Source organism: Nanorana parkeri, unplaced genomic scaffold (genome assembly GCF_000935625.1).
Source record: "Nanorana parkeri isolate BGI_ZX_2015 unplaced genomic scaffold, ASM93562v1 scaffold249, whole genome shotgun sequence".
Lineage (NCBI taxonomy): Eukaryota > Metazoa > Chordata > Amphibia > Anura > Dicroglossidae > Nanorana > Nanorana parkeri.
Genome location: NW_017306517.1, coordinates 1,455,153 through 1,467,785, shown reverse-complemented (window position 1 = coordinate 1,467,785; position 12,633 = coordinate 1,455,153).

Genomic DNA, 12,633 nt, shown 5'->3' with positions numbered 1-12,633 from the left:
CTTGGGTTTTATTTGCAGGACATTTGCTGAACTTGTCATAACATGTAAAAATTGTGAAAGTTAATGTGAACCCCGTTGAAGTCAATGGGAAGCAAATTTTGAAGATCAGTTCTGGATATGTTCAAGGTTAAAAGGCGAAGGGATTGTCAATGGGCAAATACCAATCTAGAAAAAACACCTCACAACGTGATGAACAGTGAGCATGGCAAGTCATACTAAAAATAATCAGGAAAAAGCATAATTTACACAGTGCACTGGGTGTGTGAATTATCTTTAAAAACTGTATGTTATGTGTAGGGGTGCTGCAAAATATACTATAAAAATCTTACCTTGTAACACCCCATCTCCTACACATAACACTGGTCTTTCAAACACTGAGGGGAGTGAGGGATGCAACTCGAGCAGTGAAGTCTTCCAGTCACATCCCACCCCTCCTCACTACTTGATCATTCACAAAACACCTTTTATATTTTTCAAAGAATACAAGGCATTCTGTAATTGGAGAAAGAGAGGCGTGGACAGGGGTTTAACATCATACCTCCTATTACAGAATGCCTTGAATTATTTTGGGAAAATACAAGGCATTTTGTAAATAAGCAAGTGTTGAGGATGGGACTGGAGTACTTCACTACTTGAGTCACATCCTGCACTCCCTTCAGTGTATAGAAGACTGATGCTATGTGTAGGAGATGGCAGGCTGTATGATAAGATTTTTATATTTTGCAGCAGCCCCCAACACATAACACCCAGCTTCTTAATGATAATTCACACCCCTAGTGCACGGTGTAAATTATATATTTTTTCCCAGAGTTCGGCTTTGATCATAATAGGCAAACCAAAATTGGGAGATATCAGCAGAAAAATGTCCCTTCTTTACCAAGCACATTACTAGAAGAGATTAGGGCTTACTGCATTGTACTACAAGAGACTGACAACATGCTGCCAAACCGAATATAATAAATAGAACTTAGGTGAATGCCAGAGAAGTACATGTTAGTATAATAGGAATAAGAGAAACAAGAACAAACCTGTAAAAAGCAAAGCAGGTCTACCAAAGCTGTATACATGTTCTAGTGCATTCAAACCCAAGAACAAAAATGTGATGTTTTGCAGCCTACCAGTTCTTGTGGTTGTGGCTGCATTCGTTTTCATTTTTTAGGTTTTTATTTTTTTTATTGTCAACCTGTAATCCCCTATATACAATTTTATCAATGCAGTTTGACATAAATATTACATCAAACAGACAATGACATATGATAGTAGCAGAATTGTGTGTATGTGTGCTCTGCATGCTGAATGTAAATCTGCTGGTCATACTTTAATGATGACAGCAGATAGATGATCTGCCACAGATTGTCCAATCAACAGGCTGATGGGTAAATTATCAAAGTAAAGGAATCACAGGAATTACAAGGAAGTATTACAAGCATTTCATAGATTTGGTATTGCACGAATTTGGTATTTCAACTATGTGTTTAACTGTTTGTCAAGTGTTCAGATCTCATCCTGTGACAAGCTCAGGCTTGGGTCACCAGACTGTAACTTAGCCGAAGTGTTAAAGACATGGAATCTCATGGGGCTGCTCTATCGTCACAATTCATTCTGTCAGAGACTTTCTCCAGTACCAAAAGAAAGTGTGTAATTGCGATGTAACTGCACTTAGGAAATTTTAATAAGATATTGTGACCTAATTTTTATACAGTTAAGGAGTGAAACCTTATTTTACTTTGTGTGTTAAAGTGACACTAAACTCAGGAGGTAAATCTCAAAAATGCATTCATGTACCTGAACTATTAACAATACTGGACCTTATGTTTGTATCACTTAGCTGTAGATCCTTAATTCATCTCTGAATTGGTGCTGACACTGTCCTTTCTTCTGGAGCGGTGGCTACTTTTGTTCCCCATGGTCCCTATGTGTGTTGTAAAGTAGACACCATTCCAGGCTTGCTCCTGTGATGGACTAAAATCTCAATACAATTTATTAAACTAAGCTTGAGATTGTAGTCAATGACAGGAGTGAGCTTGGAGCAGTGGCTACTTTACAACACACACACAGGGTCCATGGGGAACAAAAGTAGCCACCGCTCCAGAAGGAAGGAGAGTGCCACTGTGAATTCAGAGATGATTTGAGACTCTACAGATAGTGATACACTAACTAGATTTTTTTTAACTCCTGAGTTTAGTGTCACTTTAAGAAACTGCTGATTCTTAACAGGAACCTGTATTGCACTCATGCCAAGTAACAGGTTGATTTAGTTTTGGGAACACTTGGAGCATCTACTTGTTCCGCACCAAAGCCAGGTGTTTGCAGGCACAGGGGAACAAGGGTCACTTAGAGTCCCTGTAGTAAAGGTCAGTCAATCCAGAGGGAGAAATGCAATGAAAACCAGTGGCTAGACTATTCTGTTAAAACTCAGTGTACATTGCTTCAAACACTGCTTATTATAGGACTTAATTTAGCTGATCAAGCTGTAAGCATTGAAGAAGGCAAAGGAACAGGTCCTTGGTACAATTCATTGACATAACACTGTTATACTTGCAAAGCGAGGCCTTATGTAGCAATATGTGAAAGTATTATTATAAGACCTTGCAAGTTGTCCTTGCCCACAGTGAATTTCATGGGGTTGAGGAAGAAGACCAGCTGCTGAGAGTGTTTTACCCAGTATACATATGCTTTGATAAGAGGTTGTTTTGTCAGCCATTTTTAAAATACTGAAAATAGATGCCACATTTCTATCAACACTGACCATCCTGGAAGTGTTATTCTTAAAGTCCTATTTGATGAGTCTTGATGGGTTGTCTGACTGAAACACAGAAGGACAGTCCCAAAGAGGAAGTTATCTTCAAGACATGGTCCCTAATAGAAAATTGTTATTGTGAGTGTAAAAGCTGCTCTAGCCTTTTTTTGTGCAAACAACATCTCTTCACATGTATTGTAATATTTGAAAATTATTCACTTCTATTGTTCGTCTAGCATACTTAACTACCATAGTTACTAGTGTAATTAGTATATACAGGTGAAACTCGAATAATTAGAATATCGTGCAAAAGTAATTGCAGTAAGTGCTGCAAAAGGGGCCCAAACCAAGTACTGAGTACATATGCATGCTTGTACTTTTCAGAGGTCCGATATTGTTCTATGTACAATCCTTGTTTTATTGATTGCATGTAATAATCTACTTTTTTGAGGTTGTGGATTTGGGGTTCTTGGGGTTTTCATGAGCTGTAAGCCATAATCATCACAATTATGACAAATCTTATCTTATCTTGCTTTGCATGTAATGAGTCTATCTCATATATTAGTTTCACCTTTTAAGTTGCATTAGTGAAATAAATGAACTTTGCACGATATTCTAATTATTCGAGTTTCACCTGTATATAGTGTATATTACACCTTGTGATGATTAATGTATAATTATAGCACTGGCTTATGTTCCTAGGCTAAAGTCAGCTATTGTATTTTGTAGTTTCCTTGAGCAGGTGTATGACACACTGATATTATGCTATAGACAATTTGACATCTGATCCTTTTTTAGTTTCGAAAATCTGCTCCTGAGATATTCTATTCTTGTCCCTGGTCCATATGAAGAATGGATATACCATTTATGAGTCCACATAAAAATATACCCTGAACTGTTGACATTTGAAGGGAAACAAGTCCTCGGAATATACCAGATAAACTCAAGCCTTACCATCATTCTACCGAGGTGTATATTTCCCCTATAGCTTGCCATCAATGACCATTTCTCAGGCAATGATTCCTAGGAATCTCATGGGTGCGTACAGTGGGTCGCCACATTCCTTCCACTATTCTAGGGGATAGGCTCCTCAGCCTCCCCCTAGCGCAGCACTGTCAGCTCTCATGCCAAGCAGCCATTCAAAATATGCTACCCGGCGCCTAGTGTGAGCTTGAGGTGGTGTGGGTTGAAGCTATGGCCGAGAGGAAGCTCCATCCATACATGCATTGCTTACAGCTCCCTCTTGTCTTGTAGAGATGCCTGGACCGGAGAGACATCACATTCTGGCTCCCGTCACCTCTACAGACGTACAAGGGAGCTGTACAAGCAATGCACATATGGATGGAGCTCCGTCACAGCACAGCAGCCCACACTGGACCCCAGGCTGAGGATCCACTCCAATTCTTGTAAGGTAGGGAGACTGGGTGGATCTTAAAAAAGTGTGTAAGAATGTCTGTGAGTGTGTGAGATTGTGTCAGTGTTTTTGAGGGCCTGTGTACCGTGCGGTAATCACAGTGCCGTGCGATAAACGCACTCTCCCATGCAAATGCACCTACCGTGCATTCTGGTGTGGGAGGTGCGTTGGGTTGCCATTGATTTGAATGGTACCCCAAACTAACCTACCACACACAGTTTGTACGCTCGCACCAGAACGCGCTGTACCCTAATGCCGTGCGTTCCATTGCAGTGCGACTTGGGTCGCAACTTAATGAGCAAGGATAAATGTGGGTCCTGAGGTTACACAGGTTGAGAACCACCGCTATAGATAAAATAAATCAGAAAAAAGACTGTCACCCCAAATAGACTACGAAATCATTTAACTCTAGTTCTTTGAGTTGAGACATACTCTTTGGTGAAAGTAGATTTGCACTCTGTCAAAAGCTGTAAATCTAAAAAATTTAAATCCTCGTTTCAGATATAGGGTTGATTTAGTAAAGGCAACTAGGTTGTTCACTTTGCAAGGGAATTTGCACTTTGCAGGAAAAGTTCCCCCTTTAGCTTTGTGAATGTGATACAGTCGAGCCAAAGCATATGCCTTTGGCTCGACTGAGCCGCTCAGCCCACTTCGGGAGCTGTACGGGCTATAGTGAATAGCCCGTACAGCAGCCCTTCGGTTCTACTGAACCGAAGGGGTCCTGGGGCCCAAGCTAGCGGAAGGATCAGCCGAAGCTACGGATAGATCCTCCAGCAGCTTTGTGAATAGACCCCTAGGTGTTTCCACATTACATTTACATTAAATTTCATAGATCCTAGTACATTGAAATACAACCTTAGGAACAGGAGGAACAATACTTGTTATGAGTTGGTCCTCTCTGAGATAATGCCAAAGATTTGCTAAGACTGTACAAGTCAGTCTTGCTAAAGTAGATAGATTTTTACAAGCTGTATGCATACTAATGGATTGATTTATAAAGCAGTGATTTTGATGTTCACCAAACATTCATTTAAGGTGAATAAATCACTGTAATTAAAAACACATGAACCAGGAAGATTCACCTGTAGTGAATGCTTTGTTAATGTCCAGTTTTCTGCTTTAAAAATATATATTTCTTACCTCTCACAGTGTATTCTCACTAGACATGAAACCCTGCAAAATTCTGTTTTGTTTAATTTCGAATCGATCCGGATTTTTATTCCTTTCGTTTTTCGGTTTCAAACTTTAATTTGGTTCATTATTCAGATTTGGTATCCATCCAAATTTTCATTTTGGAAAGGTCCACAGCAGAAAGTCACTTGACTGTGCCCAAAAAAATGCATCTGATTGGCCAGAGACACATGTTCGATTTAGATTCGGAACATTATGATTCGTTCGCATTCAGACGCATTCAAATTCGGATTAATCGGAATGTACAAATTCATTGAAATTCATACGAAATGTGTATGTCTAATTTGTCATGTAGTATTATCATGGCAATACATTTCGTCTCCAGACGGATCTTTTTTCAAGCAACATCCCAGGTCAGCATCTACTTCCTGTTGTGAAATCCTGGCTTACCGATGTTACATAGTCAAGTAAATTGTGATGCCTGTACAATGTTTGGCTGTGTTTATTCACAGATGTCTGATACAGATTAGCCCCGATTGCAGGTTCTCATTTTACGACTTGTTAGAAAGTTGTTACAGTGTTTCAGGGTGATCACTGGGGGGAAGAAGACTGAACAAATGTCTACTTTTGCCTGCCGCATAATGATGATATCATCTCAGCCTAGGCAAAGTCACTTGATTGGAGCTCAATGACTGCTTTTAATGAGATAAGAAATAAAACTTTTTTCAAAACTGATACTGTTGGTGTGTTTTGTGAATTTGTTCATGGAGACTTCTTAAGTTACAGAGAGGTACACTATATTCTCCTTATCACCACTACTTCCTCTTCCGCTACCAGCATTGTATTGGCTGGTGTTGGTTACCTAGGTGTGGGTTACGTCACTTCCCCACACCTAGGTGTGTTAATAGAAATTGACTGCTAGATCTGAACACTGTCACATCCCAGGAAGAGGAAGGATCGGCAAAGGTGTGCATAGTAATGTTAGTAAAGTAGGGGGTCAGGGTGATGGTAGGGGGTTTGCAGTATCACTTTGCCCTGCAGGGACAAGCTGAGAGCATTTCTCTATAAACTGGTCAAACATATTATAATCTGATTATACAGTCTTTGAACCATATCCTTTAGATTTACTAAAACAATGTAATGTGAGGGCCAATCAAACAATCCATTCAGCTTGTATACCTGTAGGACAAATTCACATTAAGTTTCCTGCCTTTTTAAATATCTTGTGTGTATCTCATGAAAAATGGTTTAAGATTGGTGAAAATTCAGCATATTATCTAAGTAGTAGTTGACCTTCTAAACAATCAGTCTGTTTAGCTGTAATTGGGATGAGCTGCGTTCAGGTTGATCTAGTAGGGACTAGCTCTAGCTAGCTCAATTAATTGTTTTAAATAAAGTCTGTATGCACTAAATACACAGAATATTAGCATAGACAAATTGTTGATCCAGGGAATATGCGATTGCATATGTAAGTGTAAGTTTTTCTATTTATTCTTTTTTTTCTCTATTGGTTGATCTTGATGAACTTGTGTCTTTTTTCAACCTGAATGACTTTGTAACTATGACTTCAACCTGACCCCAGTCACAGTTTGGTGAACGGATGAACATACTGGCCTTATTTCTGCTAAAAGTCTCTTATTATGCTGCATTTTTGTTTTTTGTTTTCTTACAGTACTGGCTGGCTACTGCCACAAATTGATGAATCCCTGACCGGCTTTTGTTTGTCAACAGACTGGGCATCCTGGTTGACGTCATTGACCCACTGCACCGGGCAAAGATCACCCGCTGCTAGTTCCATCACAAATGACAGTGCCATGGTTTGCCGCTGCACATCAACAAGCCGGCCTGGGATACTGTTCCTTTTTCACTTAAAGTGCCAGTACAGTTTTTAAAAAACAGTGTAGAGTCCCCCTAAAGTTTTATAAAAGACCCTTATGCAGGCATGCAAACTGGGTGGCTATAAAAGAGGAAGGAAGCGAGTACGCGCCCCACCTCCTCCAGACCATACCAGTCTACATGCCTTCAGCATTGGGAGGGTATCTTGAAAGGGGGAGATACAAAACTTGTTAATGGGACAAGGGTCTCATCCCCACATCCTCTAAAATGTATGTTGGGGTCTGCAGTGGGGGGCCTATTGGAATTTTGAAGCTGCCTTCAAAATCTATCAGATCATCCAGTGATGTAGAATTACGTCAATCAAAATGACCCACCAACATAAATAACCCGCTGTGCTCAACAATGTTTGCTCGCTGCTTTTCCAGTCGCAACTGACATATCCTGGCTGGTTTTTGTGTATAAACTAAAGGCCCAGGGCTTCTGGGCAATGATGTCACCCAAGATTCCGGGCCTGTTTGTTGAAAACAAAAGCCAGTGAGGATCAGTCATTTAGCGGCAGTAGTTCTACTGCCGCTAAATGACAAAGCCCCTGGTTTGTTTACAGACTGAAACCATTGTGGATCTGTAATTTAGCGCTGCTAGTGCTACCACCTCTAAATAACAGATACAACAGATGCAACTTCATGTGCATGTTTAAACCATTCCCAAAGCATGTTACTGAAAGGAGTGATGTATTTTAATGTTGCCCTTTAAGCCACATTAAAAGATCTTCTTCCTGCTGAACAGCATTTTTGATGAAAATATGTCATGCATTTGTACATGTCCCCTATGTCAGTGGCCAGCTTCCCATGCCCTTTTTAAAACAAAAGCTTGCAAAGTTGTCTGGAAAATGATTAGAAACAAATATCAAGATTCAACTCCCCTAGACTTTAATGGGATTCAGCACTATGTGGACTTTTGCTTGGTTCGCTGAACTTCTTACAAACTGAACCAGTTCACTCATCTCTAGTTGTTATAAAAGAGATCACAAATGGTAAGTAAAGCCATCAAATAAGGATGCTTTATTGCCTATTTCTTCATATAATACTGAGAATTGTCTGCAATGCTTTCCAAGTGTAGTGCTCACCCCCGAAGGAGCTCCTGAATGCCCGGTTCATCTCTAGTCTGTCTAGGGTATGTTCTTCAGCTGCCCACCCATTAGCATTAACCGCCTTTCTTCTAGTGCCCACAGACTGAGGTCCACTCCAGTAGTATAATGCAAAATAACACTTTATTGAACATCTTCACTGGGGAAAGAGGATGTAGGGGTTCTAAGCTTCCATAGGTAACTGACAAGAGCTCCAGACTCACCAGACCTGGTTGGCATATCAGTGTAGATCCACTTGGGAGGCAGCAGACAGCAACTGATGTAGCAGATAAGCAGGATGGATACAGATCCTCAAGCAGGAAAGACACCGACCACACTCCTGAAGTCCACTTAATTCCAGGATATTTCAAGAGCCAGCATTGGTCCTGGGTCTCTTCCTCTTTCAGCAACACAGGCCCCCTCCATGTTGGAGGACTCAGGAAACATTTCCCTCACACCAGCCTATGCCCACCCCCAGGCCTTAGGCCTAGCCTGGGGGGCAGGCTGAACAGCACCCAGCCCTATTCCATGGCACATGGCAAATCCCACCAGTATATGTACCCTATCCCAGCATTCACCACTGGCTGAGAGAAACCCAATGATTGGCTGTTGTACTGTACATACACTACAGTGCCTCTCGTTGGCTGTCCCACAATATGACAGAGTCACACTCCGCCCAGGGGGGTACAGGCAATGCCAGACATCTGGAATTAACCAGATAGTTGCCACTTTAAATCCAGCCAGGCTGACTACAGCCCCGGCTATCACTAAATGTCTAGTAGCCACATCACTGAAGGTGATGGAGGCTACACAAGTATTATATGGTGTGTGTTTTACTTATTGTTCCAAGTAATTCATTGAGATTATTGGTTAATGACTACGAGTCATCTTTGTCTTTTTCTTATCTTACAGAATATTAATTGTATTGTGTTCATTCACGTGGCTCTGTCTGATGCCACATCACGATATTACCTGAAATACTACTCATGCTTCCTGTTTGTGTTCACGTGTACATGTAAATAAGGGTGATTATAAAATGCTTATTTGTTTGCCCTGAAGTTCTAAGCATGCAGTTTTACTGCCAGACTGCACTATCCAGTTTTAATCTGGCTTGCTTGTGTTTGATACATTCTTACCTAAACTTCCATAGAAATAAACCTCAGTTGTTATAATGTAACAATTATCTGGAAACATATAACTTTGGATAAGGCTATAAAAATGTTATAATACATTTTTTTTACTAGACTTTATTTAAAGCAGATGCATTGTTCAAATAAAATCACCTGATCCATGTCCTTTGCACAATGGCCAGGTTTTCATTGCTGTGTGTGTCTCCCTTGGGGAGATATCCCCTCAATTCTGGCCCTCAGGATGCCATGTCATTGATTGGAAGTTGTAACTATGATAGGAAGTGGTTGTAAATTCCCCAGTAGGAGCACAGACATTAATGAAACCATTAGAGGGGGAGGCTTGAGGGAAGCTTCTTCACTCACATCTCCTTACACGTTTCAACTAGGATCATCCCAAAAGGACCAAAGAGCTGCCTACAAATCTCCACAAACTATCGAGTATATACTACAATATTCCTAATAGTCCAGTGCTCCTAATCTTCACCACAGTACCAATCAATAAAACCCGACTGAGGTTCTAAATATTCACTGCTCTCCTGAAAAACATGTTTCTATGGCTACTTCATTCTCTGTTTTGGAGATTTCCCTTCATTTCCTGTTCCATGCAGAAATACATTGAAAAAAATATGTTTTTTAAAGGTGTGGGGAAGGTTTATAACCTCTGTCAAGTGTAACCCTCCTCACTCTATCCAATACTATAACAAATAAAGTTTGGAGGGAGTGCTTTTTTAATGTGTATACAATTAATCTGTATGTATCCTGAGGTGAGTAAAATACTTTCTGTGAAACCAAATTTGCCATATTGGGGTCATCATGCCTTTAACTGCTGTTGATACATGGATTGTGTGTGGCGTTTAAATGAGTAAATTGTGAAAATGAGGGCTTTTATCTATTTTCCTTATCATGAATCAACAGGTTAAATGAATTTTATAACATAACAGTCTCAACATGTTTCACCCCATTTAATATATTCAGCAAATACAGAACAGAAATGTTGATGTTCCAGTTGCACCATAATGGCAAATTTGGTTTCACCATGGTGTTAGGTGGCCTCAAAGTCACCCAGGGTTCTCAGCCAGAGGGGCTGAGTGGCTCCAGGAAGAAATTACTTGTACCAGGAAAGAACTGTCTTTTCAGTCCTTTCCGGGTTTTCTGGATCATAGTTGGGATCCTGGAGCCAGGGGATTTCTTAGAGCTCTGGGTGGGACGAAATCTCCATTCCTGGGTCCATGGGTTAGTAGAGAACAGCACCTAATTGTGCACCTGTGTACAACGCTCATGAAGAGTGTGCTGGGATGTGTTCAGGGCGCCACCTGGGAGACAGGAAAACTCCACCCAGAAGTCAGAGTGAAGTCCACTGCAGCAGGGTGCTGCAGGTTGAAAGAACCAAATGTGCAGGATAGCACAAGACTGAGATTGTCTGGAGGAAGAGACAGTGACCTGATGTCTGAGTCTGGAGCAGCGGTGCTGCAAAATACAGAGCCAGGAGGCTGGATGGGCATGTGTCGCCAAAAGATGCTAAAGAACCCCTATGGGGGTAATTGCCTTGTTTTTTGTGAACTTTGATTTAATAAAAGTGGACAAGGAAGCCCTTGAATGAAGATGTCAGCGAGTGGATGAGTCCTTAATGCACTACTGTTTGGAGCTAATTCTCACAATATATATATATATATATATATTGTCTGCATGGAGAACTGAGGAAAGCTTTTTTTACCTACAAGTATGTGCATTTATATTATTGGATTATGAATGGACTTGTAGTTTGCATATTACTTAGCAGATAAGTTTGAGTGGAAGCTTTCTATGTGTTATTTTACTAGGAAACTCTAATTTTGGGTGGCATGTTCCAAGGCCATGGTGGCATGCGTTAGGGACCTAATATAAGCTGACAGTGGCACCCACAGGGCAGAGCTTCTAGAGGTCATTCTCATCTACATGTACTTTTCCCTCAGAACCAGAGCACTGCTGCACTTGCTTGTTTTGAAATAAAAGATACATTCTCATACTTTCTCTAAGGTGGACCTAAACTTCAGACAAAGGACTGTAAATGACTGTAAAAGTACAGAAAAGTAAAGTAAATGAGTACAGAGAATCATCCTGAGAACTTAATCAGTCTATGTTTCATCATTGCTGTGCATTGGCTTGTTGTATGATAAACTTACAAGCAAAAATTGATAATGAAATGGGACACCCATGCTGGTTTCAGTTATCATCTAAGTATCAATTATAAAATGTGAGTGTTGATCTTACCAAAACAATAATCTCAATCAAAAATAGACATGGTGCGATTTGTTTCGTTCCGAATTGAAATTCATATGGATTTTCCGAAATTCGGACATTCGGAAATCATCTGGGTCTGGTATGAATTGGGGAGCGGTCTCCACGCTGTTTTTCTTTATTTCATTTTAACGTCTAAGAACACAAGTTCATTCCGAATGACATTCGGAAAAAAATGTGGTTGCATTGGAAACTTCATTAACGGTAAATTTGAAACCGTCTGGATTCGTTATTTCCTTCATTCGGATGCATCAGGATGTCCGAATTTGCGAACATTCATACGGAATTCAATTTGTAAAACGAATCTCACATATGTAATTTAAATAAACTAAAGGAAAACAAAAATCAAATGTTCCTAAAGGATAACCTTTCTTTTGTACAGTCACCCCTTAAGGGTCCCCCCTGGTCCCTAGAATGCCCCAAAGTCATATACTCCCCTGTGTTAGTCCCTGTTTGATCCTCTCTGTGAACTGTGGGGAATTGCACAGCTGTTGTAAAAAAAGTCCCATTCATTCCTATGGAACAGGAAGAGAAAGTGAACTTTACGTACCCTGACATTTAATTGGAAGTCAGGACATTTCTGTGAAATTCTACTATTTTGGCGAAATACATTGAAGTGGATGGGGAAGAATAAATGAAGGTGTTTTTTGATGGCACTGAAGTGTCCAATAGGCTTACATGACACCAGAGAGTTACAGGAAGTATTTGAACTATCCAGAAATATGGTCTCTGATTAGCCTAATTATTTTACATTTTTTCGGAGAAAGAAAAAGGGAGACAGTTCACAGCTTCATCTCATAGAATGTGGTTCTTTTGTGCCCCCTTGACTATTGTAGTATATTTGTACGTTTGTCAGTGTGCACTTCTATCAGAGCACTCACTTTATCCTCACTCTCATTCTTCATAGTTTGATTTAGTTTGTGTGGGCAACTGTTTCTATCAGCCCCTATATGGGTATCCGCATTGTTCGTTCTGCTTT